The 24,268-nt window shown below is 39.6% G+C and overlaps 1 protein-coding gene across 27 annotated transcripts in view; it reads right to left on the reverse strand.

The window, feature by feature from the left end:
* TRPM3 (transient receptor potential cation channel subfamily M member 3) overlaps positions 1-24,268 on the reverse strand; it is a 901,150-nt gene that overhangs the window by 167,541 nt on the left and 709,341 nt on the right. The gene's annotated exons all lie outside the window — the stretch shown is intronic.

A 24,268-nucleotide genomic window follows, 5' to 3' on the forward strand; every position in this document is an offset into this window, starting at 1 on the left:
ATTAGGTTCAGGTTAGTCACAGAAGGAGTTTTAGTTGCCCAATGTCTGGGCTGTGGTGCCAGTATGTTTCTGCAGTATTTCCTATCCGGAGACCGATCAGGTTTCCTCCTAATACACATCCTCAGTCTTACCAGTAAAGGCCAAACAGGCTCAGTGCTGTCCTGGGACACTCAGATCTTAAAGAGTTAGGACTCACTTTGCTTGTAGCCTTGTAGGATAATCACAGGCAAAAGAGATACTATCATTTGCTCAGGAACATTCCCATGTGGTCATAAGAGCCAATATTAAAATAAATTCATGGCCCGAGACAGGGTAAAGAAAGAAAAGTTTCTGGGCTGCTCTGTGGATGTGTGCGCAAACCCGTGATTGAAGGACACGCAGGGCCAATGCCAGGACATTCTGGAGTTTGTGCTTGACCCAAGATAATCCTAAATTTTGTTTAATGTATCTGAAAGCATTTGTAAACAGATACGAGATTATATTTTAACATGATGATTATTGTCATAAACAATGACAAATAAAGAAGAAAATCACAAAGGTCATTTATCAGAAATCAAATCCCCCCAGACCCTTCTCTGCCTGTAAGTCTACCTGCCTGCCAGGTGCTGGGCACTGTTCTCCTCTCCTTGTTCCTGTGTGTCTGTCCTCAGTCCCACGGGCAGAGAAAATCCCTTGTTTATTTACACAATGCAGGGCCTGGAGAAGCTGCTTTTTTTCTGTTCCTTTTTTCAGTTTTCAATTTCAATTTGTGCTTTCCTCATGGCATTTTTCTAGGGCCACTCGAGAAGAAGAAGCAAAGCAGCGTCCTTTGTCTTATGACAAGAATGGAAATACAAAGGGAAACAAAAAGCAGCCCCAGTAGGTTTACCCTGCAAACCAGCTTGACAAATTAAAACTAAAGCTGGTGGGAGAATGCAAGTCCTCACGTAAAACTGCATTTTCTGATCTGACAATGGAAAAACATGACTTTTCTTTTTAATGGTAAAAGGGACTATTAGTCTAAGGCCCTGTCATATTATCCCCATCTACAATGAACCTTATTTTGAAAAGTTTTCTATTATTTCAAGCTCAGATGGAATTCAATCAAAGAAAAAACATTTCTGTTTATCAGCTTTATTATCACTTTGGGTTCCTAAACCCAAGTAATCTCTCTCTCTTCCTTGAGCCAATATGGACATAGAAATGTACATACATTCTATCACTGAATAGTTGAGTTTATTCTCATTATTATTATGCCCATTGCACAAGTCATAGTTGCTAACTACTCCAGGGTCAAAACTCTGCATAAAAATTATAGGCTACGATTTTCGGACTATTAACTTTTTTTTTAGAATGACTGTTTAGGAGTGACAGCTTTTCTCCCAAGAGGAGTAATTCTTTCCTCTCTGTTTCTCTTAAGATTGTTTTTACTGTTGCATGTCACATGTAAAAAATTAAGTGGACCTCTCTGACTACTTGTGAGGAAGTTTCAAGAAGAGTAATTATCAGTATAATTGTCATTATCAGTAGTTAATACCACTAATGGTATATGGTTCTCCAGCAAATTCTTTTGTCTCCTCCTTTACATTAAATCCACAATTTAGCCACTTCTCACCGTTCCAGGTCTGGGCTACTATCCTCTCTCCTAGGTTACCACTATAGCCCCATTAAGAAGTTTCCTTGTGGCTGGGCTGGCTCACACCTGTAATCCCAGCACTTCGGGAGGCCGAGGAAGGTAGATCACCTGAGGTCAGGAGTTCGAGACCAGCCTAGCCAACATGGTAAAACCCCGTCTCTACTAAAAATACAAAAATTAGCCAGGTGTGGCGGCATCAGCTTGTAGTCCCAGCTACTCAGGAGGCTGGGGCAGGAGGATCACTTGAACCCGGGAGATGGAGGTTGCAGTGAGCTGAGATCGCATCACCGCACTCCAGCTTGGGTGACAGAGCGAGACTCTGTCTCAAAAAAAAAAAAAAAAAAGTATTTTTCTTGCTTATATCCTTGCCCCTTCTTCAAGCTGATTCTCCATGTAACAGCAGAGTTTTGGAGCAAGCAGCCTCTGGAGTCAATTTGTTTGTATGTGAGTCTCCGTCCTGTCTCTTACTAGCTATGTCTGCCCTTGAACAAGTTCTTTGCCACCTCTAAACCTCAAGTTCCTTATCTGAAAAATGGGAGTAATTATACTTCCCATTGGAATTGTTTTCTGTTGAAAGTTAAGTGAGATAATGTACACTAAGTACTTAGCATATAGCCCTGAGACATGCATGCTAACATTATTATTACTGAATTATACAGTAAAAGCAGGTGAGTTTTAATTTGACACTAGGTCTGCAGCAAGAGAAAGTATAGGTGTTAAACATAGTGATATGGTTTGGATCAGTGTCCCCACCCAAATCTCATGTTCACTTGTAATCCCCAGTGTTGGAGGTGGGCCTGGTGGGAGGTGATTGGATCGTGGGGGCAGAGTTCTCATGAATGGTTTAGCACCATCCCCCCTTGGTACTGTATAGTGAGTGAGTTATCATGAGATCTTTTGTTTAAAAGTGTGTGGCACTGCCCCCTTCTCTCTCGGTTCTGCTCCTTCCATGTAAGACTCCTTCTCCCACTTTGTCTTCTGCCATGAGTAAAAGCTCCCTGAGGCCTCCCCAGAAGCAGATGCTGATATGCTTCCTGTACAGCCTGTGGAACCATGAGCCAATTAAACCTCTGTTCTTTATAAATTACCCAGTCTCAGGTATTTCTTTAAAGCAATGCAAGAATGAACTAATACACACAGAAAACACACATATCCTCAGCAAAATGATATAATTTGTTTTGTTTCTTTCTCACAGTTAAGGCCTTGTTAAATGACAAATAGTCTATGTAAATCCCCATGTATATTCAGCCTCTATCATTAGCAGCCTAAAAACTGCTTTTGGGGAGAAATAGAGATTCAAATATCACCAAAATCAAGAAGCTGTGATAAAAGTGACAAGAAAACTTTTTCTAGGAAAGAATTTAAGGGCTAAGGAGACAAAGGTCATTTCTGGCTGGGATGACACAGTAAGACTTCATGGAGAAGACGAGGATTTGGCCTGGACTTTGTGGACTATATTAGAATTTCAATAGCAAAGTTTGGTGGTGGGGAGGTGCAGGAAGAAGAAAATGGTAAGAGAAAATAAGAGAAAAGTGAACATTAAAATCAGAGTGTGCAAATAGTCAATTTGCTGGAGGGTTGGGTAAAGAAAAGGCAACTTATAAAAAATCAAGCTAGAAAGCAAGTCTGGGACAAGCTATGGATGATCTTCAATGATTCACTAAATACTAGGCCTTGAGCCAGGCACTTTATATACATTACCTGGTTTAATCCTCACACCAATCCTGTGAGGCTCAGAGATTGAAGTAGTTACTCAAGATCACTAAGCTGATAAGTGACAGAATCAAGATTTGACCTCAGATCTGGAGCCTCTCTAGGCTTTCTTGCTAAAGTAAAACACTGTTAGAGGTAACTAAATCTTGGGGTGAGGATTGGAGGTGGGGCCCAGCTTCAGGGAAGCTGCACCAGGCTTGAGATAATAAGGGCCTGGAATAGGGGTGGAGTGTGGTTGTGATGCAGGGGCAAAGCCGTGTGTGAGGGACTTCCAAGAAGAATCATAAGGCATGTTGACTTACAAGAATAAAGGGCAGGGAGGCATCAAAGATGACTCCAAGTTCTTCGGCCACAGTGCTGCGAGCATGGGGCTGCTCTTTTTTGTTTGTTTGTTTGTTTTTGTGAGACAGAGTCTCGCTGTGTTGCCCAGGCTGGAGTGTAATGGTGTGATCTTGGTTCACTGCAGTCTCCGCCTCCCGGGTTCAAGCGATTCTCCTGCCTCAGACACCCGAGTAGCTTAGACTACAGGCATGTGCCACCATGCCCGGCTAATTTTTGTATTTTTAGTAGAGAAGGGCTTTCACTATGTTGGCCAGGCTGGTCTTGAACTCCTGACCTCAGGTGATCCACCTGCCTCAGCCTCCCAAAGTGCGGGGATTATAGGCGTGAGCCACCACATCTGGCCAAGGGCTGCTCTTAACAGAAACAGGAAAGCCAGGATGATTTGGGGGAAAGTGACAGGTTTATCAAGAGCTTCCATCCTTTTTGACTCAAAGGTTGAGTATAAGCCCAGGGCAGGACCCTGGAAGATGGTGGAGGCCGGGATAGGGGGGCGATGAATCAGACAAAGTTCTACTCTGCAGTGGAATCAGAATTAGAGTCTCTACTGCCCCCCTGCCCTGGAAACCTTGCTTTTGTTCTGGTTAGCAAAAAGACTGTGCTCTTTGTTAAAATGCTTTTGAACAGAGCTATATCGCAGCCTGGAGGAGATTCTAAACAGTGAGAAAAGAAACGGATTTGGCAAAACTTATAGGCTGTCAACAGCTTTTTAGACGATAACTGCCATAGAACAATGTGTGTGTATACCAGATGAAAAAAATAGAACCTTTCATCAGATTGATCTCTTTGGAGAGTAAAACTGGAGAGAAGTTTTATCCACATCCACTTGCCTATCACAGCAATAAGGAACTATGTAGACGTGCACACATGTATGTACATACAATGGTTTTGTGAATCACATGACTGGGCAATGTTAAACATGCTAAATATGCTAAACATTGTCCCAGAAAGCAACTCTGGTATGATTTTACTGTAGAGGGCAGGTTGTCCATTTCCCCAGCAATGACTTTTCCACAAAGAACACTTGGAAAAATGTTCAAATCACATTTACCACTTCAGTCAGATGCTAGCATTTTTTTTCACATCTCCCCATTATAATGATTGTAATTCTAGAATGATGCCTATTTTATGTAGAAATATTGAAGAATGAAGTGCTCTATAAATTTTCTAGTCAAGTATGGGTTATCCGTTAATGCCAAATAAAAACAAGTGAATTCTCTGGGATGAAAACGTTTCTAAAAAGGAATAGACACATCTATCTTCTTAGACAACATTAAGTAGGATGAAAATCCATTATTATCTTTTGTTGTGACTTAGCGATGTTCTCATTGACTGTCAGGGATGATAGGCTATTTGGGCCTCTCTCAATGGCCCCGGACTGCTCACAGGGAGAGTTCACGTGTCTGCTATTTATAGTTTTCTGTCTCAGTGGTGTGACTAACTGTCCTCACCACTCTCACTGACTGTGCCTCCCTGATTTCTAATTGCATTGGGCAGGAGCACCTGATCAAAACCAAGCACAGAAGCGGTGGTTTCTGCGGCATTTAATGCCTGTGACTGTGGGGAATTTAGTGCATGGTTTGTCTCATATCAATGTCAGGCTTCAAATTAGTCTTTTTTTCCTTTAATTTTCTTATTTTCTGATTCTTGCATATATTCTGGATAGTTAAGGGATCTGTATTAGGGACCATTTGATAAATTAGGGATTGCCATATTCTTAGCAGGAACATTTTAAAATTATTTTTATTTGATCTCTTTCTGCTAATCTGTACTAGGAAGTTAAGAATTGAACATATCTAGATTCTTAAGGAGAACAGTTGCTAAGTGAAATAAATATAACTGCTTAAGGTAGGAATAGAAGTGAGCTCTTAACAGTAATGAGAGCAACTGCAGTGTCCACCACTCCTCTAAGCATTGTACATGTGTGAGTCTCCATCTTCCCAGTGACCTTCAGTATTATCATTCTTATTCCAGTAGAGATAACACAGATTTAAAAAGGTAGACTATCTACTGAAAGTCACATGGCTAGAATTCCCATGCTGTGTAGTCTGTGGCAGGCCTCTCCACTCATTTGGATTTTGTGGAGGGACAGAAGGGGAATGAGTGAAAGCCTCAATGAGGTCAGAGGTAGTATTCCATATTAATATCAATGGTCACTATTTTTGAGCAAGTAAAGAACCTACTGAGAGAACAACAGGTCGAGCAGCAACAGAGCCTGTGTGGTCATCAGAGGGGCCTGCTGGCCCTTGGGGCCACATTAAGCAGCTGCTTTGTCACTGGAGCCACACTTCCCCTTATTTTGTATAGTTCATTCCTCCACTCAATGGACCCTTGAAAGAAAAGCCCACTACCGGTGGGAAGAAAAGAACCATGACACTTTGTCAACTTCCTCTTTGTTCTCTAAAGTACAGAATTCAATCTCCTCTTATTTCCTGGAAAACCATCAATTTACAGGACAGGGTAAAAAGAATCTTAGTTATAAAGAAAGAGCCAGGCCTACACTACAGACTTGAACTTGCTTTCTAATCCTTTGGCAAGAGCACCTACTGACTGGTCACATTATTCAAATGTATTTTATCACTGATCATCATCTCTTTTGAACTTTGCGTTTTCAATAGAGAATTCTCTAAATGCCCACAAGTAGAACTAGCATGGAATAAAGCAAGCTGTTAAAGAAAGTCGAATTCCAAAAAGTTGGCTTGGTAAAATAGCACGAAAAGGTGTATACTTTTAGCTAGAAATTACAAACCTGCTGCATTTAAGTGAGGCAACAGTTGCACAAAGTACAACATAATTATTTTCTGTCCCGTGCCTGTCTTTGAATCTGTCATTTTGCTATTCACTTATGGACATCAGTGAGAGATGTTTCTTTCCTTTTTAACCTCTCCCTTGTCAGTCCATTGCAGGAAAGTACTCCTTAGCTTGAAAGTTATGTACAGGTAGAGGCATACAAACATTCGAGAAACATTCAAATGCTTAGTCCCTGTCTCATACAAACCCTGCACTTCAGCTGGTTATGTTTTCTCCTTCTTTATTTCTTCCCGCCCTTTCAAATGTATTAACGAAGAGCCTTTAAAGTGTCAGGCATTGTGTGAAGGCCTGGGGAAATTGTGTGTGTGTGTGTGTGTGTGTGTGTGTGTGTTTGTATACACTATGTCTGTCTTTAGGATCACTTGTGCCCTTTATCTCAAATTTTGGACGACTGGGTAGATACTGGGTAGATGAAATTTAATCATCCCTTTTTTACTAAACTTTAAGGACACCATGATTTTTTGTTTCTACACAGTAGAAACTATAGGTAGGTGAAGCTCAAAGTTTATAACCTCAAAAATTTCATTATTACAGCAATTTTATTAGCTAAAAGAGCAAATATAATTTTTAGGTGATGAGTAAGATGTACCTAATAGAGACATTTTTGGAGACATGGTTATTTAAAATTAAAAAAATAGGATTTTTTAGCAGCTAAATTTAGCAGTGAGGACAATTACAAAATTAAGTACTACTCAATAGGTCCCTAAAATTCTGAATGAAAAGAAAATTCATGGGTTTATACCAGGTATAATAGACAATTCTAATTCCTTGAAAATAAACGAGGTTTCGTTTTTGTTCACTCTTTAGAAAAAAAAAAACCTCACTTTTATTAGGCAGTAGAGTCTGTTTGAGAAAATACCATTTTAGTGGCTCTTCATAATTATGGTGTCAGCCTAAAAAGCAGCTAATGCCACGTTCTAGCCAAATATGAGAACTCCATGGGCTTAAGGCTTGAGACAAGTAAGGCAGTCCCTAAAATAAATTGGGTAACTGGAAGAAGATTCTTTTCCAGAAGGAGAAATATGTGAATGGTAAGCCCTATAATTACTTAGGACATTAACTTATCAATTATCTCATCATCTTTTAAAAACATATATAATTAATTTTTTAAAAAATAGAGATGGGGTGTCACTATGTTGCTCAGGCTGGTTTTGAACTCCTGGGCTCAAGCGTTCTGCCCTCCTTGGCCTCCCAAAGTGCTGGGATTTCAGGTGAGAGCTGCCGTGCAGGCCCATCTCCTCCTCTTTAAATGAAAGGCTACCCAAAGCATAACTATCATGCTGCCAGGGACTAACAAGGAAAACAACCCACAGCCACAAGCATCCTGGATGCTTTGAAAGAGGGGCAGGCTTGGGGACATTTTCCAAGTTGCTTGGTGTTTAGAACCTATTCATCAGGCTAGTTCAATTCCTCCAAAAATTCCCAGAGGTGAGAGGCAGTCAACAGCTTTGCTGGGCATGACAAGTTTCATTTCAAGGAGCCCAGCTTGTAATTTCAAGCAGACTGCTGTTGTAGGCCCAATCAACTCAGAGTTTCAATTGCTTTTCAAGCATTGCTTCATTGAACACACTCAGCAATCACAGAACCACCCGTGTCAATGTGGCAAGGACTGGGAAAGAACTCACAAGTCACTTAACAGAAAAACATATTTTAGCAGTTTTCTGAAACAATTGTCCTAAACATACCTTTTTACAGTGACTGATCCTAACTTTCTGATATGGACTTGGAAAAAAGACATTTCTGGAACTGGTATACAATCAGGGAGGAACTGGTAATGTACAAATACTGCCTTGTGAAAGAATATTGGATGCTCTTGTTCTCACTCCTACTCCAAATTGTTATTGGGCTTTACCTATGGTTTCTAAAATCATCAGGTTTTAAGAAGTCATTTTACATTTACAGTCACACACACTTAAACACACATCAAATACATTTATCACATATACACATTAAACACACACACACACACACACACTGATGATAAAAATGGAATTTCCCAGAATAATCCCTGTTTCAAATATTCTCTCCAGTTTTTAGCTCACATCCAAGACCATCTATTTTAAATTTTTAGCTTCCAAAATATGGTCACTGAATCAAGATGATCCATATTATGACTGAAATTCAGATTTTGATTCAACAGATATTTTCTTAACACTTTCTTCAGATGTAGGGATGATATTTCAATGCAATATCTTATGAAATCAGAGGATCTTTATTACATGGAATATAGCATATTTTGTCCTTGATTTTCCTCAGTAACATATAATGGACCTATTGTGATACTCTTGAATGAAACAGTCAATGCATAGAAGCTTTTAGAAAAATGGATTTCTGTAAAAATAAAAAATAAACATCATATATTGAAACTTATGTTTCAACATATAATATTTATTATTTATTATATAACAATATAATTTTATTATAATATATATTTAATATAATTTAATATAAATAACAATATAAATAATATAATAATGTATAACAATATAATATATCAGGCCACTTAAGTGGCTCTTGCCTTGAGCAAGTCATCTAACTTCTTGTTTTCCTTTTTTTTTGAGACAGGGTCTTGCTCTGTCATCCAGGGTGGAGTGCAGTGGTGCAATCATAGCTCACTGTAACCTTGAACTCCTGGGCTCAAGCGATCCTCTTGCCTCAGCCTCCCTAGTAGCTGGGACCATAGGCATGCACCTCCCTGCCCGACTAATTAAAACAAAATTATTTGTAGACATGGGGTCCCACTCTGTGGCCCAGGCTGATCTTGAACTCCTGGCCTCAAGTGATCCTCCAGCCTTGGCCTCCCACAGTGCTGGGATTATAGGTGTGAGCCATGGTGCCTGGCTGTAACTTCTTGTTTTACAGATGAAAACACTATCTCCTTCATAAATTGTGAGAAAAATAAATTAATATGCACAAAAACAGTTTAAAAAGACCCTGGTATATACTTGGAGAAATTGGACTAACTTAATAGATGGGCTTAAAAAGTAACCTGGATAATGAAAGTGTTCAGTAAATGTTGTTGCTATTGTTGTCATTATTTAAAGTCCCAGTTTCCTCATTTGTAACTGAAGGGGTAGATTTAATCTCAATGATCTCTACAGTTTCTTTCCTTTGGTGATGCTCTGTTGCCTGTCCTTTAAGTTTCTATGAAGTGACCAACATAGAATATGAGTTGGTCAGGTTAACATTTAATATAAATGAAAATTTACCGTGAGGTGTTAAGAGCTGATAGCAGAAACAGGAGCATAAGAGTAACTGTTTTGTCTTGTTTTATGCAAATAACTTCCCTGTGTTTGCTTTTTTATAATGACAAAATGATGAAATGATAATAAGCAGGCAATTTCCATCAGGGGCTTAAAAACTTGGCCTAGTTTTGAATGTTTTAGGGTCCAGAAGGAGAGAAACCTAGCTCAGCCTTCACAGGAAGCAGAACAGCTTGTCAATTGGTTGTTTTAGCTCCCTGGAGTCTCATTCTGATATGGTAATTCTGTGTTATAAATCTGGGAGAATGTTGGACAGGCTGAGGTCCAGTTATTCCAACAACTGCTACTGTAAATCCTTCATTCCCTCAGTAGTTGCCCTCTTCCTCAAATATCTTTCCGTGCAGAGTAAATGCTAGTTATGGGGGCTATAAACTGCTTAAAATTAGGCTTTGGGCTAGAGAGTGTGTCTTCTCCTGTAAAAACAAGCTTTTCCTTATATTTCCCAGTATTTTGGCTCCAACAAAATCCAAGGGCTATATTTCTTGCTCCCAAATGCATAGAAAAAGTAATTTAAAAAATTTTTTTAAATGTAAATACTAATGAGAGGCAAAGCAGTCAAGAAGATACCATTTCTCTAGGTACCAACAGCTCAAACAATAAAAAGATACTTATTTATCAATAATTTGATTTCAATAATATTTTACAAAATGAACCACTTCTGATCAGATATAGATTTATTGGTAATACTGCTTGCAAAACAATTCAAAAGGAAAAGAAAGACAAAGTGAAATAGAGCTTGTATGAGAGAGAGAATGAAAGATTATCTTTGGTGGTTCTAATTGATTTCTGACATTGTCCCCAACATAGCTTTTGTTGCATGTAAAGAATACTCTGTACAGTGACCCAAGGCTACTTCAATAATAGTTCACTGTTTTGTTAGTCAACAGCTGGCTTGTATGTGACCTTGATGTTTGTATTATACCCAGGAAACAGGAGACTTACGATGGGACTTTGACCAGGGCCAGCATTATAACCACATTAATGGAGAATGCAAATTCAAATTGAGGTGGGGCTGGCAGGAGTTCATCATTGAAAGGCTGCATTCATCACAGATGTCAAGTACAGGCTGCTTCATATTTCTTTTTCTCATACAATGACTTCTTCTCCTGTGGCTCTTTCACATGGACTGTGTATTCAGGGGACAAAGCTTCTGCAGTAGGCTTTGAGTAAGGTCAAACTCCATGGTGCCTAAGAGCCTAGGACACTCACTAAAATTGCCCAATAAAATGTCTGGACATTAAATAAATTGTATTATATGAAATTCATGAGTGGGAAGGGCAAGCACTAAGGGCCATTTCTGTATTATGGTATTTAACAATTGCTTCCATTCAAATGCTACAATATTATGCAGTCTGTAATAGATGTCCATGCACAGCATTCACATTCAACTTTAATATTTAGGAAAGCTTTTGTTAGGCAGACGTGGGAGTGGTATGCTAATCAATATGAACTTTTCTCAAGTGTTCTTAATAGGGTAATAACACCGATGCCAGGATAACCTTGAAGTTTATATTTGCCGAGGTAGATGTCCTGCAGAAAGAAGTTTTGAGAACTATAGTAGAAATGGAAGAAAAACATATTAATAGCATAGACCTGGGTATCCCTATAACCAGATACCTACTCTTTTCTAAAACCATGGCTAAAAGGGCTTAGGTGCTATTGGTAACTTCCTCCTAGTTTAAAACTCAGCCTAATGTTTTCAGTGGTGGGGAGGGATCTGACTCTATGAAATAATGAATGGTTCAGCCTTAAAAATATGTTTATAAACAGCATGAAAAAATGTAAATATTTTATGGCTAAATGAAAACTTTCACTGTATAGATATATGCAACATGATTACCACTGTGTTCAAAACAACGTAAAATAAACCTAAAACCTTATACACAGAAAAAAATACCTTAGAAGAAAATTCAGCAGAAGTCATTGGTGTTGTGGGGCTGTGGAAGATCTTTTTCCTCTGTTTATATTTTGATAGTTTTAAAATTTTCTATAATAAGCATATTTCTAATTAGTATATATTACTTTCACAATAGAAAAAATAAACTGGATCAAAGCTATACTCAACTTCAAGATGACTGTTCACTGAGAAATGTGAAATTAATATGAAATATGAAAGAAAACTCTTACTATGTAAATGAATCACAGAATCCAAGAAAGATGTGCTGGATGGGAACTAGAGGTCATCTAGATTGCATTCTGTCTAATCAGATCATATGAAGGTAAGATTTCTGGGCTGAAGAGTTAAAAGTGTACCCTTCTCACATTAGAAGAGAGAAATGGAAAGAATCCAAGCTTTTTATTCAAACAAGGCTGGATTTAAATTTTGATGCTGCTTCTTAACTTTCTGTGTCCTTTGGGCAAATTATTTAACCTCTCTAAGATTTAGAAAAGAAAGATGGCAATAGTGCCTACTTCTTAAAATGGTTTTTAGATTTAAATGAGAAAGGGGAAGATACATACGTAGGTAGGTAGATAGATATAGATACATACGTACACATATTGCCTAATACCTAATACACAGCTTTTTAGTATTATTATTATCAAAGCCTCTTTTATTCCTCAGTGGCCATTGGCTAGAAATATTTTGATATCATTTCTTTTGGGTTTAAAAGAGAAGGAAGATAACCACTGAAATCTCTTTCTTCTTCCTTTTTTTAAAAAAAGCATGGTAAGCACATTTAACATGAGATCTACCCTTTCAACAGACTTTTAACTGTACAATACAGTATTTTTAACTACAGGACAAATGTGCAATGGATCTCTATAACTTACTTATTTTGTGTAAGTTCCTGTTGACTAGCAACTCACCATTTCCCCCTCTCTGCAGCCCCTGGCAACCACCACTGTGCTGTGTGCTTCTACAGGTTTGACTATTTCAGATTCCCCAGAGTCGTGTGTCTTCCAATACTGATAGAATAGTATTGAAGACCATGGTATATTTTTTTATGGACAAGAGTGTTGTGATATCATCCCTTGCTGTCTATTCTCCTTCAGCTTCTTCCCTTAGTTTTTCTTTTCCTATAGCGCAGAATCTCTTCTGTGTCCTTTCTCCAGTCTCATTTTCTGTTGAATGGCCTCTATTCAGGATTTGTTTCCATAACACTACTGAAACTGTACTTCTCAGGGTCATCAGTGAACTCCATCTTGCTAAACCTGGTGGCAAATTTTTCTTCCTTTTAGTATTTGATATATTAGCACAAGATGGTTTCCTTCTCCTGGAAGTTCTTTTTTCACTTAGCTTCCAGGACATCACATCTTTCTGGTCTTCTTTCCATCTCACTGGCTGCTTCTTTTCAGGTCTCCTTTGTGGGGCCCTCCTTCTCTCTCCCATCTATAAATGTCACAGTGCTTGGGTCTCAGCTCTTGTTCCTTGCTCCACCCACATTCCCTCCTCAGTAGGCTCATTATTTTCCATGGTGGGAATACAGTCTATATGCTAATTGGTCTCAAATTCATATCTTCTACTCCGATTTCTCCCTGAAGTTCAGGTCATAAATCCAACCGCCTCCTTTATTACTATCTGGATGTCCAGTAGGCATCTAAAAATTATCATGTCCAAAACAAAACTCTTGTTTCCACTTCCTCAAAAACCCACCCCTTCCCCATGCTTCCCTGGTTTATTAGAAGGCAACTCCATTTTCCCCAATCACCCTTGAAATAATCCAGAACTCTTCTCTTTCCCTCATACCCATCATCTACAGCAAGTCCTGTTGCCTCCACCTTCAAACTTGATTTCCAATCCAACCACTTCTCACCATCTCTTACCTCAGCCCTCAGCACCTACACTGGACTGGGGTGTAATGCCTGCATTACTTGGTAGTCTCCTAAATGATCTCCTAGTTTATATATTTGGCAGGTGCCAGAATGATCCTTTAAAACTCTAAATTAGATCATATTATTACTCTTCTCAAAACCATCTAATGGCTTCTCATCCCACTCAGAATAAAACCTAAACTATTTATCATGTTCTGCTTCTCCAACATCATCTCCTATCACTGCCGGCCTTACTTGCTTTTCTCCAGGCACACCAGCCTTCTTGCTGTGTCTCAGACACGACAGGCATGTTCCTGCCTCAGAGCCTTTGCACCCACTCCTCCCTCTCCCTGGAATATTTTGCCTTCAGATCTTTGCTTGGCAGCTGGCTCCCTCACTTAGTACTAGGTTCTCATCTTTAAGTATCGCATCTTCAGGGAGGGCTTCTCCAATCCCCCTTTATATACTCTCACTCACTCTGAGCTAGGTGCTGTTCTAGGTGTTGGGGGAACAGCAGTGAATAGAGAGCTCCTCCTCTCTGAGGTTTACCCCACCTCGTCCTATCCTATCCCATCTCATTGCTCTGCACCTATTAGTTCTTCTTTTAATTTTTTTTCTCATTGTACATATTATTGCCTGGTACTTTTCCATATATTTATTTTCTTCTTTATTTACTATCTCTTCTCTGTTAGAATGTAGGCTGAATGAGGACAGACAGGTACTGTTGTATCCCTAGCCCCTAGAATAGTGCTTGGCAGGTGGCAGGCACTCTACAAATGTTTCTGGAATGAATGATTGTAGAAGTAGTTTGATAAACAGAAGTCTATTGCAGGCAATAGGCAGAGACTTCATCTTGTCATGTGTGACTTAGAATGGATGTGAGTAGAATATGAATGAATGTTCCAAGCTGAAGCCTGCTTCATGGATGTCAGTAGCAGTTCCTGAGTACATCCTGGATGTCCATTCAGTGTTCTATACTTTATTGCTTTGAATGGTGATTTGGCTTTCAAAAGATATACAAGTCCATCTTGAATTTTTCACAGTGAGTTTTGGTTGCATATGCCCAGGTTTATTTGTGTATGATATGTGCTGTGCCTGGCATCTGCTCTGCTTCCTGGCCCTCTGTGTGCCTGTGCCCAGAGGACATCTGAGAGTTAGTTGGCATATTATAAGGTAGTATCAGAAAACCTTCGCTCTGAGCCGTCTGACTGATCCTATTGGGGTTGAGAAACCTGTCAAGTACTGCTAAGCTGGCAGAATGACAAAATCAACTCACACAAGGAAATAAATCAGGTGCGGTGGGCATGGAGAGCCTTGAGGACCAATGGCAGAGGAAGACAGAGATTATGGCTCATGGATGGTAGATGATTGAGGTCTGGATAGAAACTGGGTTGTCCAGAAACACTATGTCTTAGCCAGAGCTGGAACATTGGCATTTGAAGCTGAAGACTAGTCCTGGCACTTTCAAGTTCTATCTGTGTTAGGATTGGGGTCCTCTCCTCCAGTCACTTTTCTTTTTGTCCATAATGGAAGTTGCAAGTTAACACTTACAAGCCCAGAGTTTTGAGATGCTGGTGGGTGTGTTTTCTGGGCAGAGTACCTTTCCCCCGGTGCTCTCAGCCAGTCCAGAGGCATCTCTCTGATGATGCAGGGTTGGGTATGATGTGCCTACACCTGCCGCAATGAGGCACCGGAAATATAGGCATTAAGAGAGGAGATTTCCATGAGAGTCATAGAAAAGAAACTTGCCATTCAAAGTGGCTTTTTGACTTCACTGTTTCCAGGAAGTGCTATCTCTGACAGGAATTATTTCCTTGTTTTCTGCCAGTGATCGTGCATGTTTTTGGCAATGTGAAATATGGGTGCGTGGAGGAGAAATGAACAAATAAAAGGAGAGGAAGGGAGATAAAGTAAAAGCATCATTGTTGTTCAGTTCTTCAGAAAGATTATCCATCCTCTCTAACAGTGTCTTTTTTTCCTTAGTGTCACAGAGTGAAAAGAGCAAAAACTTTGGAATTAGACACATTTGTGCTTAAATCCTGGATGTTTCAGTTATGGTGTTGGCTTAGGCAAAAAATCTTAATTTCTCAAATCTTAGGTTATTAATCTGTAAAACTGGATAAATAATATCTATGATATAGGGTTGTTTTGAGTCTTAGGTGAAATAGGTGCAAAGTACAAAGCATAGGGCCTGAAAGAGTCCTCTATAAATAGTAACTTTAAAAAGGGGAGTCGGGAGAGAAAATACCGCATCAGATATGAATGACCTGGGCTTCACTTATTAATTTATTGAGCAAATTGTTAAACTGAGCATCTTCTTTGAATCTAGAAACGGGTGATATGATGGGCAAGATAGATATGCCTCCATTGAGGCAAAAGGTGCAGACAGGTAAAAACACATGCAAATGTAAAAATATAAGAGAAGTGCTAAGCATGATAAGTGTCACTATGAAAGGAAGAGAAGAAGGAAAGGGGAATCTGCTTTATATAGAGTGATCAGGGAAGGCTTCCTGGAGGAGGTGATGTACAAGCTGAGAAAGAAGAATATGAAGGAGCCAGACATGTGAAGGCTGGAGGGAAGGGTTCCAGGTAGAAGAAAGGATGTTAGCAAATGTTTGAGGCCAAACAAAACTTGGTGTGTTTGAGGTACTGAATACCAGAGTGGCTGAGATGAGAGACCAGTGCCAGAACAAGGAGAGACACATAGGATGAAAGGACTGGCAGTTATTCCTGGGGAAAGTCTCCCTTGAGAACCTGTCACAAGAACATGCCATGTTGTAAGAAGGTTTCTCCCTTTGGTTATTAGTCTTCCACCAACAGTCTTGGAAGTAAAATGAAGCTATTTTGTTATAATGCAATAGTTTGCCTATATTGGAATCATTAGCATTCGATCATTTCTTAGTGTTGCTCTGTGAGAGGATGGTGCATTATGGTGAATTATCTGCTGTTCTCCACAGGAGCCAAAGCTGTCTCCCTGTTAGCTCCAGAATAAAAGTAGCCTGCAGCCCACACCCTGGGGTCTGATGAAAGGACTCACACTCCAGTCTGCATTCCTGCTGCACCTGCCGGACCCTGCTGACAAAATTTCTGTTTCTCCATTGACCAAATAAAACTGCAGTGTGGCCCCTTGGAGGGTTCCAGGAAAACTCAAGCTCCACTTCTTGTTTTTTAAGTTAGCCTGCTGCCACCTGGAGCTGAAAGCTGTAATCCCCACTCACCCTGGTGGGGACCTGACCTCTCTCCCACTGGAACCAGGTTGATGGGAAGTAGCAAGAGAACTTGATTTCACTCCTATTTAGAGAGTCTATGTTCTCTGCTTCTGGTCTCACCTTCAAAATTAGGGCAGTGGTCTTTGATAGGATGATAACAGCAAGACAGGAGAGGTAGGCAGCGGCCAAACCATGCCACTGAATGACATAACAGCTGAATGACCTCTAGCAAATTATTTATCTTCTCCAGACACTTTTTTTTGTCCCTAAAAATAGGAACAACATTATCTATCTCTTAGTGTTGTGGGGGAAGATATGAGTACAAAAAGCAATTGGCATGCTAGGTGTTAATTTATTCTTTCTTCCCTTTCTCTCTTCCCTTCCCTTCCCTGGTCAGTGAGTGCTTCTCCCTCTTTTCTGTCTCTTATTATTGAATATCTCATCTTTTGTATGTGATGTGGTGGTGAATCCCAGGTGGGCATTCTCACCACTTGTTATATCATGGCCAAGTGCTTGGAGAAAGATGTGATCACAATATTGAAAATTGAGTCATTTAGAGTCAATTTCACTTAATTATGCTCTCTCTCTGCCCCAACATCCACCAGGCCTGCTCTCAATGTGCAATGTTGCTTCATTTGGTAGTACCCTTGTAAAATGAGGGGTTTCATATAAATGAGTTTTTAGGGCTTTTTCAAGAAAAATTAAGCCCATCTTTTTGTGGCAAATTGTAGCAGGCCTTCTCTTAGGCCCAAAGGCACAGTAGGAAATAAAATGTGTAAGTGGTAATGGTGCTGACGCAAGAATTTTCTTAGATCAGAAAGTCCCACCTGGGGAGATTTTAACATCTTTCACACTCAGGCCATACCTTGGGCCAATTACATCAGAATCTCTAGGGGTGGGATCCAGGCATCAGTATTTTTTAAAGCTTCCAGGTGATTCGAATGTGCAACCAAAGATGCGGAAACACTGCTATTCAGTTTCTCAACGCTCGAAACCTCTGAATGTGTCTATGTTTCTATGAATTAAAAAAGAACACTATAACCATGTGTTTGCTGCAGGCCAACGTTATGGCCCACAGGGATGGGGGTGAATGAAGCCTCAGTCAGAAGCAGACACATCTTTATGGAAATGACCATGAGAGGCCAGCTCTGGCAAGGCATGAGTATTGGCCACCACAGCTGATAGCCATGTGCCCATAACAAACAGTGGAATTGTGCCAGTTTTCAAAGGGAATGCTTACAACCATTGTGGAAGACAGTGTGGTGATTCCTCAAGGATCTAGAACTAGAAATACCATTTGACCCAGCCATCCCATTACTGACTATATACCCAAAGGATTATAAATCATGTTGCTATAAAGACACACGCACACGTATGTTTATTGTGGCACTATTCACAATAGCAAAGACTTGGAACCAACCCAAATGCCCATCAATGATAGACTGGATTAAGAAAATGTGGCACATATACACCATGGAATACTATGCAGCCATAAAAAAGAATGAGTTCATGTCCTTTGTAGGAACATGGATGAAGCTGGAAACCATCATTCTGAGCAAACTATCGCAAGGACAGAAAACCAAACACTGCATGTTCTCACTCATAGGTGGGAACGGAACAATGAGAACACTTGGACACAGGAAGGGGAACATCACACATTGGGGCCTGTCGTGGGGTGGGGGGAGGGGGGAGGGATACCATTAGGAGATATACCTAATGTAAATGACGAGTTAACGGGTGCAGCACACCAACATGGCACATGTATACATATGTAACAAACCTGCACATTGTGCGCATGTACCCTAGAACTTAAAGTATAATAATAATAAATAAAAAGCCAGTGGAATTGGGCAGTAGAATAAAGGAAACAGAGAAAGTCAGATGAGAAGGTGAAAGAAGGGAAATGGTATTTAATATAAAGGAGAGGTTAGCTGGTAAAACATTTAAATACCCTTCAAGGGAGAAGATGGTTAAGTAAAACAGATAAAAAGCCAAAGATAAATGACAAAGTGATAGTCTTTAGGCAGTATACGTATATCTTCCCCAATTAGGATAATTTTCTCAGATCAAGGTTTGGGTTTGATGAAGGTAGGTAATATATTGAGAGACTGATATATTGAGCTCTACATCAGGCCAACGCACTTGGCTGAAACCTTGAAATCTGATGAATGTATTCATTTACTAAGCATCACCTCTAACAAGATGAAGCATAAATATTAATACAGAAGAAAGTGTAGACGAATGAATTCAAATAATAGGAGGTATTTTATGTCAATTGATTAGCAAGGAAGAGAAAGCACAAAGTATCTGGTTTTCAGACACCTGGCTTACAAATAATCTATGAATATAGATAGTTTCCCTAGCTCCTTCCTGTCTATTTTCTTCTCAACCCTCTACTAAAATACAACGAGTGGAAAATGCAACAAAACTTATAGATTTGAACAAATATTGTGGAATCAGAAGTGGAGAAAGGGAATAAGCTGGAAAATATCTGTTTATTTTGGAGCAGTGATTTCCAAACTTTAGTTTTGTGTCCTTTAGTCAAATTAGTTTTACTGGGAAGGGTTAGAGAACTAAAATAAATTTAAAACAGAGGAAGAGTGGCCCAGGGTCCTTTAAGTTCAGTATCCATTATTCTCCTTACCCTTACCCACACTGGAGATGCTGAAGGAAGCAGAGTTTGGGAATTATTGGAATATGAGAGTTGCATAGAAGGAGATTGCTAAGAAGATTCGGCATTTTATGTGGCATTCCCACCCCTTCCTAACCCCTCTGACCTGTATTTCCCCTTGACTTTGTCATACTGCCTTGACCCCCAATCAGTCATTCCTTTGGATCAATATGTGTCCTCTGCTGAAAGTACAAGCACATTATGAGGTCAAAGAGCCATCAGTCCCACATACATGAGTGTGCCCTTAATAATGCCACTAGCCTCCAGATTCCTAGGTGAGTTCGTTTGTGGTGAGGAAATGGAGTTGCGGGAGGTGGGAGACAGGTAATGCTGGGGGAGGATGATGGGGAAGTCCTGTTAGTGTGTCTCTAGGGATTTTGGGGGTGCCCTGGGAGCAATGCTGCAGAAGAGGGAACAGGTTCTGAAAAGAAACATTGCCTATTATTTTTTATTTTCTGGAATCAATCCTGTCCCGAGGAAGGGGGTGGCAATCTCTTTCTTCTTCCTACCACATTTCTTGGTTTCTTGTTCCCAGTGTCTTTATAGCAAATGAGACTTTTGCTTAATTATTTACATTGCTTGATGAGAAAATTGATTCTGGTTTGTAAATAGACCCCTGGATCACAGCCCATTTATGAGCTGATGACTTCCTAAAATGCACAATTGACTGTTTTGTGTGGAAGAGATTACCTCTAAAAAAACTGTTAATGAGAAATGTGTATGTTTGAACACTTAAAAAATGCTTAAAGAACATTAAATATTTATCCAAATGTGGCACCTCTGAGGACTATGAGGAGTTTATGGCTTCTGTGATTTTAACTTAGTTGCTACCACAGAGAGGACCCCAGAGCAGTGGTTCTTAACTCTTGAGAGTTATTGATACCTTGGGGAATCTGAGGACTGTATTCATTCTTCCTATGATATGCAAGCACACTCCAAATCTTGCATGCATTTTCAGAGGTTTCACAGAAATCCCTAAAGACTTTTGAGTTTTCATGGGCTTTGAGCTAAGAATTGTTACTCAATTGACTGGAGGAGTAACACTGGCCTGTGTATATGAGAAAAATCCCTATTTGGGAATAGGTTGTCGGGTAGGATAAGAGAATCTATCCCTATCCTATAGGGTCTGCTGTATTTAACATCTGAAAAAGGAGTCAAGGGCTTGTATATCTCCCAAACAAATACATTGGGGAGTCTGTGTTCTGCCCCTTATACCTGGGAAATTCACCAAGGATCTATAGTGCTATAAAGATTGAAGATGGGACATCCCTACAATATTCTTTCCTGATGGAGGATTTACGAAAGACTTCTTTATTCTCATTCATTCTTACTACATCTATTGAACACCAATTTTGTGGAAAGTCACTGTGCTAGGTGTAGTAAGGGGACACAAAAATGTATAAGGCCTGCTCTTTTTTAAGTTGCATGCCATTTTGTAGCAGACATAAACTTTGTATCCTAATAGTATAGGGCTCAGGAGACCATGCTCTGAAACTTACTGTCCCTTTCAGCTGTGTTCCTTGGGGATGTTACTGTGCCTTGGTTTCCTCATCTGTAAAATGCAGATAATAGCAGGATGACCATGTAATTTATAATTTAAGTCAGGATACCTTTGTAAGTGGAGGGCTGCTATTAATAGTTATGCTGGACCACAAGCACAAACTGGACTGTCTCAGGAAAATGAGGACCATGATCATTCTAGTGTGGAAAGATTATCCTAGGGATTGAAGAAGGCAATGCATAGGACATTATCACATCATGTCTGTGGCTGGGCTAATGTTATCTCCTGTGATTGGTGTTATGGGTACCTAAAAGAAAAAGTGATATTTGAATTTATAGGGGAGACGGATGATTATTTCTTAAGACCAACATTTATTATGTACTCTTTATGGGCTATTGGCTCAAACCAGTGAAAGAAAACAATAAAATTAGAACTCCTTCTGCAAAACAGTCCTTTCATGGGCATGATAAGTATCTCCACTAGCTGCAACATGTATCTATTCTGGTCCTGCTTTCCTGTGCATTACAGTCCCATCCCTTTACCTGTCTATCAAAAGTTTTCTTCAGTTCCTCATAGTGATCTTTGATTCAATATATATCTGACTGAAACAAATGGTGGATAGGAGGCAGGACAAACTTGCAGCTCCTGTCAGACAGATAGAGAAGTGTGTGGAGACTCACACTGTGAGCTTTTGCTCCAAGAACTACCACAAAAACACATCAGGAAAGCTGACAGCATCCACAGACCCTTTGAAGGAAGCAGATTGCTGCTGCAGGCCCATAGAGACAGCTGAAAAACTCGAAGACAAAGGGCATAATCTCTTGGGAACTCTATGGGCCTGCCCACCACCTGATCTTACCTATACTACCGCAGCTGATGCTCTCTTGAAAGCACCACCTCCTGGCTGGAGGCCAACCAACACAAAACTAGCACAATAAACAAAACTACAGCCAAGGACCCTCACAGAGTTTACTTCACTCTGTTGCCACCCCACCTGGAGCAGGTGCTGGTATCCATGACCGAGAGATCTGAAGACGGTTTACATCACAGGACTCTGTGCAGACACTCCCCAGTACCTGAAGCCCCATAGCTCTGCTGGGTGGCTAGATCCAGAAGAGAAATAACAATGACTGCAGTTAAGTTCTCTGGAAGCCCCTTTCCTAGAGGAAGGGAGAGAATACTACATCACGGGAGCACCCTGCGGGACAAAAGAATCTGAACAGCAGCCCTTGAGCCCCACATCTTCCCTCTGCAATAGTCTACCCAAATGAGAAGGAACAAGAAAAACAATTGTGGTAATATGACAAAACAAAACAAGTTCATTAACACCCCCAAAAGATCAGCAATGGATCCAAACCGAGAAGAAATCTGAATTGCCAGAAAGAGAATTCAAAAATGTCAATTATTATGCTAATCAGGTAGTCACCAGAGAAAGGTAAAGTCCAACTCAAAGAAATTTGAAAAATGATATAAGATGTGAAGGGAAAACTCTTCAGTGAAATAGATAGCATAAATAAAAAACAAAAGCAACTTCTGGAAAGGAAGGACACACTTAGAGAAATGCAAAATGCACTGGAAAGTCTCAGCAACAGAATCAAACAAGTAGAAGAAAGAACTTCAGAGCTCAAAGACAGGCTATCGAATTACCTTAGTCCATTCAAAGACAAAGAAGAAAGAATTTTTAAAAAATGAACAAAGCCTCCAAGAAGTTTGGGATTATGTTAAATGACGAAACCTAAGAATAATTGGCGTTCCTGAGGAAAACGAGAAATCTGAAAGTTTGGAAATCACATTGGAGGAAATAATTGAGGAAAACATCTCCAGCTTTGCTAGAGATCTAGACATCCAAATATAAGAAGTTCAAAGAACACATGAAAAATTAATCACAAGAAGATCATCACCTAGGCACATCGTCATCAGGTTATCTAAAGTCAAGATGCAGGAAATAATCTTATGAGCTGTGAGGCAAAAGCATCAGGTAACCTATAAAGGAAAACCTATCAGATTAACAGCAGATCTCTCAGCAGAAATCCTGCAAGCTAGAAGAAATTGGGGCCCTATATCTAGCCTCCTTAAATAAAATAATTATCAGCTAAGAATTTTGCATCTAGCGAAACTAAGATTCATAAATGAAGGAAAGATACAGTCTTTTCCAGACAAACAAATGCTGAGAGAACTCACCACTACCAAGCCAGCACTGCAAGAACAGCTAAAAGGAGCTCTAAATCTTGAAACAAATTCTGGAAAATACACCAAAAGAGAACTCCTTTAAAGCATAAATCTCAAAGGACCTATAAAACAAAAACACACTGAAAACAACAAGAACAACAATAACAACAACAAGGTATTCAGGCAACAAACAGCATGATGAATATAATAGTACCTCACATCTCAATACTAATGTTGAATGTAAATGGTCTAAATGCTCCAATTAAAACACACAGAATGGATAAGAATTCACCAACCAAGTATTTGTTATCTTCAAGAGACTCACCTAACACATAAGGACTCACATAAACTTAAGGTAAAGGAGTGGAAAAAAATATTCCATGCAAATGGACACCAAAAGCGACAAGGAATAGCTATTCTTATATCAGACAAAACAAACTTTAAAGCGACAGCAGTTAGAAAATTCAAAGAGGGACATTAAATAACGTTAAAAGGACTAGTCCAATAGGAAAATATCACAATTCTAAATATATATGCACCTACCATTGGAGCTCTCAAATTTATAAAACAATTACTACTAGACCTAAGAAATGAGATAGACAGCAACACAATAATAGTGATGGACATTAATGCTCCACTGACAGCATCAAGACAGAAAGGCAACAAAGAAACAATGGATTTAAACTATATCTTAGAACAAATGGACTTAACAGATATTTACAGAACATTCTACCCAACAAAGGCAGACTATACATTCTATTCATCAGCACATGGAACATTCTCCAAGATAGACCATATGATAGGCCACAAAACAAGTCTCATAAATTTAAGAAAATTGAAATTATATCAACTACTCTCTCAGACCACAGTGGAATAAAATTGGAAATCAACTCCAAAGGAACCCACAAAACCATGCATATACATGGAAATTAAATAACCAGCCCCTGAATGATTATTGGGTGAACCACAAAATCAAGATAGACCCACTAACTCATGGGTGCAGCGCACCAGCATGTCACATGTATACATATGTAACTAACCTGCACATTGTGCACATGTACCCTAAAACTTAAAGTATAATAATAAAAAAAAATCAAGATGGAAATGTAAAAATTCTTTAAAGTGAATAATAGCGACACAACCTATCAAAACCTCTGGAATACAGCAAAGGCAGTGCTAAGAAGAAACTTCACAGCATTAAAGCCTACATCAAAAAGTCAGAAA

The sequence above is a fragment of the Pan troglodytes genome, chromosome 11 (assembly GCF_028858775.2).
Source record: "Pan troglodytes isolate AG18354 chromosome 11, NHGRI_mPanTro3-v2.0_pri, whole genome shotgun sequence".
Lineage (NCBI taxonomy): Eukaryota > Metazoa > Chordata > Mammalia > Primates > Hominidae > Pan > Pan troglodytes.